This window comes from Arachis stenosperma, chromosome 2, assembly GCF_014773155.1.
Source record: "Arachis stenosperma cultivar V10309 chromosome 2, arast.V10309.gnm1.PFL2, whole genome shotgun sequence".
NCBI classification, from domain to species: Eukaryota; Viridiplantae; Streptophyta; class Magnoliopsida; order Fabales; family Fabaceae; genus Arachis; species Arachis stenosperma.
This window is the reverse complement of record NC_080378.1, coordinates 111,953,521-111,958,979: the sequence shown is the minus strand read 5'-3', so window position 1 is coordinate 111,958,979 and position 5,459 is coordinate 111,953,521. Positions and strand designations below refer to the sequence as shown.

The 5,459-nt window shown below is 41.1% G+C and overlaps 1 non-coding gene across 1 annotated transcript; it reads left to right on the top strand.

The window, feature by feature from the left end:
• Positions 1–5,098: 5,098 nt before the first annotated feature.
• Positions 5,099–5,202, top strand: LOC130964196 (small nucleolar RNA R71). Its single transcript, XR_009080300.1, has one exon. It is a non-coding gene; the product is annotated as a small nucleolar RNA R71 (small nucleolar RNA).
• Positions 5,203–5,459: the final 257 nt, after the last annotated feature.

The following is a 5,459-nucleotide window of genomic DNA, read 5'->3' as shown; positions in this document are numbered from 1 at the left end:
ATTTCGAGTGCAGGGAGGTCAGAATCCAACAGCATCAGCAGTCCTTTTGTTAGCCTTTTTCAGAGTTTTGCTCAAATCCCTCAATTTCAGTCAGAATTTACCTGAAATCACAGAAAACACACAAACTCATAGTAAAGTCCAGAAATGTGAATTTAACATAAAAACTAAGGAAAACATCCCTAAAAGTAGCTTAAACTTACTAAAAACTATATAAAAACAATGCCAAAAAGCGTATAAATTATCCGCTCATCACAACACCAAACTTAAATTGTTGCTTGTCCCCAAGCAACTGAAAATCAAATAGGATAAAAAGAAGAGAATATACTATAAAGTCCAAAATATCAATGAATATTAATTTAATTATATGAGCGGGACTTGTAGCTTTTTGCTTCTGAACAGTTTTGGCATCTTACTTTTTCCTTTGTAGTTTAGAGGTATTGGCGTCTCTGGGGGAACTTAGAATTTGGGATAGTGTTATTGACTTTCTTAGTGAAGCATGTTGATTCTTGAACACAGCTACTTAACTTTGTCTTCCAGTATTACCACCGGATACACAAATGCCACAGACACATAACTGGGTGAACCTTTTCAGATTGTGACTCAGCTTTACTAGAGTCCCCAGTTAGAGGTGTCCAGAGCTCTTAAGCACACTCTTTTAGCTTTAGATCACGACTTTAACCATTCAGTCTCAAGTTTTTCACTTGGACCTTCATGACACAAGCACATGGTTAGGGACAGCTTGATTTAGCCGCTTAGGCCTGGATTTTATCTCCTTGGGCCCTCCTATCCATTGATGCTCAAAGCCTTGGATCCTTTGCTTTTTATTTTCGCCAATTTTTTTTTTCTCACTGCTTTTTCTTGCTTCAAGAATCAATTTCATGATGTTTTTCAGATCATCAATAACATTTCTCTTTGTTCATCATTCTTTCAAGAACCAACAATTTTAAACACTCATAAACAACAAGATCAAAAGACATATGCACTGTTCATTCATTCATTTAGAAAACAAAAGCATTGTCACCACATCAATATAATTTAAACTAAATTCAATACTAATTTCGAAAATTATGTACTTCTTGTTCTTTTGAATTAAAACATTTTTCTTTTAAGAGAGGTGAAGGACTAATGGAATTTATTCATAGCTTTAAGGCATGGTTACATACTAATGATCATGAATTAAAGACACAAAACATAGATAAACACAATAATTAAAAACCGAAAACAGAAGGAAATAAAGAACAAGGAATGAATCCACCTCTTAGTGGCGTCTTCTTCTTGAAGGACCAATGATGTTCTTCAACTCTTCTATGTCCCTTCCTTGCCTTTGTTGCTCCTCCCTCATTGCTCTTTGATCTTCTCTTATTTCTTGAAGAGTGAGGGCGTGTTCATGGTGTTCCACCCTTAGTTGTTCCACATTATGGCTCAAATCTTCCAAGGAGGTACTAAGTTGCTCCCAATAGTTGTTGGGAGGAAAGTGCATTTGAGGCATTTGTTGATGGTGAACTTCCTCTTGTTCTCCTTGAGGGCCGTGAGGCACTTCTCTTGTTTGCTCCATCCTTTTCTTGGTGATGGGTTTGTCTTCTTCAATGGATACATCTCCTTCTATGATAACTCCAGCTGAGTAACATAGATGGCATATAAGGTGGGGGAAGGCTAGCCGTGCCATGTATGAAGGCTTGTCAGCTATTTTGTAGAGTTCATTGGATATGACTTCATGAACCTCTACTTCCTCTCCAATCATGATGCTATGAATCATGATGGCCCGATCCATAGTAACTTCAGATCGGTTGCTTGTAGGGATGATGGATCTTTGGATGAACTCCAACCATCCTCTAGCTACAGGCTTGAGGTCCAGTCTTCTTAGTTGGACTGGTTTGCCTTTGGAGTCTACTCTCCATTGGCGCCTTCCACACAAATGTCCCTAAGGACTTGGTCCAACCTTTGATCAAAGTTGACCCTTCTAGTGTAGGGGTGTTCATCACCTTGCATCATAGGTAAATGAAACGCCAACCTCACATTCTCCGGACTAAAATCCAAGTATTTCCCCCTAACCATTGTGATATAATTCTTTGGATTCGGGTTCATACTTTGATCATGGTTTCTAGTGATCCATGCATTGGCATAGAACTCTTGAACCATTAAAATTCCAACTTGTTGTATGGGGTTGGCTATGACTTCCCAACCTCTTCTTTGAATTTCAAGTCGGATTTCCGGATACTCATTCTTCTTGAGTTTGAAAGGGACCTCATGGATCACTTTCTTCTTAGCCACAACATCATAGAAGTGGTCTTGGTGGCTCTTGGAGATGAATCTCTCCTTCTCCCATGACTCGGAAGTGGAAGCTTGTGCCTTCCCTTTTCCTTTCCTTGAGGAAACTCCGGTCTTGGGTGCCATTGATGGTGAATGAAAATTAAAAAGCTTAGGCTTTTTTCCACACCAAACTTAAAATTTGCTCGTCCTCGAGCAAAAAAGAAAAGAAGAGTAGAAGAAGAAGAAGAGAATATTGAAAGAGAGGGAGAAGAGAGGATTCGGCTATATGAGAGAAGAATGGGTTTGTGTTGTGTGAAAATGAAGAAGAAAGGAAAGGTATTTATAGGGAGAGGGTGGTTTGGGTTTCGGCCATTTTGGGTGGGAAAGGGTGGGAAATTGAATTTGAATGTAGTGGAGGTAGGTGGGGTTTATGGGGAAGAGGGGTTGATGTGAATGGTGAATGGGGTAATTGGGAAGAGGAATTGAGGTGATAGGTGAAGGTTTTTGGGAAGTGTGACATTGAGAATGAGATTTGGATTAGGAGAGTGTGATTATGATTAAAAGGAATGTGGTAGGTGGGGATCCTATGGGGTCCACAGATCCTGAGGTGAGGATCCTGTGGGGTCCACAGATCCTGAGGTGAAAACAAATACCATTCCTTCACCATATAGGCATGTAACATGCCTTGATGTATCATCCTGGTGTTCAAACGCCCATTGGTGCATGTTCTGGGCGTTAAACGCCCATGTAATGCATGTTTCTGGCGTTGAACGCCAGTTTCATGCTTGTTTCTGGCGTTCAGCGCCAGATTGTCCTCTGTGTGCGCATCCTAGCGTTTAACGCCAGGTTGTTGCTTGTTTTGGGCGTTCAGCGCCAGAATGGTGCTCTGTTCTGGCGTTGAACGCCAGATAGATGCACCTTACTGGCGTTGAACGCCAGCCTGTGCTGCCTCCAGGGTGAAAAAATTTTTTTCTTTTGTTTTTGACTCTGTTTTTAATTTTTTTGATTTTTTCGTGACTCCTCATGATCATGTACCTAATAAAACACCAAAAATAACAATGAAACAAAATAAAATAAAATTAGATAAATAAAATTGGGTTGCCTCCCAACAAGCGCTTCTTTAATGTCAATAGCTTGACGGTGGCTCTCATGGAGCCACATGGTGATCAGGTCAATTTAGTGTGTAGTCCCAACACCAAACTTAGAGTTTGGATATGGGGTTTGAACACCAAACTTAGAGTTTGGTTGTGGCCTCACAACACCAAACTTAGAGTTTGACTGTGTGGGCTCTTCTTGACCTTGAACTGAGAGAAGCTCTTCATGCTTACCCTCTTTTGTCACAGAGGGATGGCCATGTGCTTGAAACACAAGGTAGTCCCCATTCAATTGAAGGACTAACTCACCTCTGTTGACATCTATCACAGCTCCTGCTGTGGCTAGGAAAGGTCTTCCTAGGATGATGCATTCATCATCTTCCTTCCTAGTGTCTAGGATTATGAAATCAGTAGGGATGTAAAGGCCTTCAACCTTTACTAGCACGTCCTCTACTAATCCATAAGCTTGTCTTATGGACTTGTCTGCCAATTTTAGTGAGAACAAGGCAGGTTGCACCTCAATGATCCCCAGCTTCTCCATTACAGAGAGTGGCATAAGATTTATCCCTGACCCAAGATCACATAGAGCTTTTTCAAAGCTCATGGTGCCTATGGTGCAAGGTATTAAGAGCTTGCCAGGATCTTATCTCTTTTGAGGTAGAGTTTTCTGAATCCAAGTTTCTAGTTCACTAATGAGCAAGGGAGGTTCACTTTCCCAAGTCTCATTACCAAACAGCTTGGCATTCAGTTTCATGATAGCTCCTAAATATAGAGCAGCTTGCTCTCCAGTTACATCTTCATCCTCTTCAGAGGATGAATAGTCCTCAGAGCTCATGAATGGCAGAAGGAGGTTCAATGGAATCTCTATGGTCTCTAGATGAGCCTCAGATTCCTCTGGGTCCTTAATAGGAAACTCCTTCTTGCTTGAGGAACGTCCCAGGAGGTCTTCCTCACTAGGATTTTCGTCCTCCTCCTCCCTTGTGCATTCGGTCACTTTGATTAAATCAATGGCCTTGCACTCTCCTTTTGGATTCTCTTCTGTATTGCTTGGGAGAATACTGGGAGGGGTTTCAATGACCTTCTTACTCAGCTGGCCCACTTGTGCCTCCAGATTTCTAATGGAGGATCTGGTTTCATTCATGAAACTGAAAGTGGCCTTTGACAGATCAGAGACTATATTGGCTAAATTAGAATTATTTTGTTCAGAATTCTCTGTCTGTTGCTGAGAAGATGATGGATATGGCTTACTATTGTTCAGCCTTGTACGTCCACCATTGTTAAAACCTTGTTGAGGTTTTTGATCCTTCCAGGAGAGATTTGGATGATTTCTCCATGATGAGTTATAGGTGTTTCCATAAGGTTCACCTAAGTAATTAACCTCTGCCATGGCAGGGTTTTCAGGATCATAAGCTTCTTCAGAAGCTGCCTCTCTATTGCTGTTGGATGCATGTTGCAATCCATTCAGATTTTGAGAGATCATGTTGACCTGTTGAGTCAACACTTTGTTCTGAGCCAATATGGCATTCAGAGCATCAATTTCAAGAACTCCTTTCTTCTGAGGTACCCCATTGTTCACGGAATTCCTCTCAGAAGTATACATGAACTGGTTGTTTGCAACCATGTCAATGAGTTCCTGAGCCTCTCCAGGCGTTTTCTTCAGGTGGATAGATCCACCTGCAGAATGGTCCAATGACATTTTCGAAAATTCAGAGAGACCATAATAGAATATATCTAATATGGTCCACTCTGAAAACATGTCAGATGGACATCTCTTGGTCAGCTGCTTGTATCTTTCCCATGCTTCATAGAGGGATTCACCATCTTTTTGTTTGAAGGTTTGAACATCCACTCTCAGCTTGCTCAGCTTTTGAGGAGGAAAGAATTTGTCCAAGAATGCAGTGACCAGCTTATCCCATGAGTCCAGGCTATCCTTGGGTTGCGAATCCAACCATACTCTAGCTCTGTCTCTTACAGCAAAAGGGAAAAGCATGAGTCTGTAGACTTCAGGATCAACTCCATTAGTCTTTACAGTCTCACAGATCTGCAAGAATTCAGTTAAAAACTGATAGGGATCTTCAGATGGAAGTCCAGAAAACTTGCAGTTTTGTTGCATTA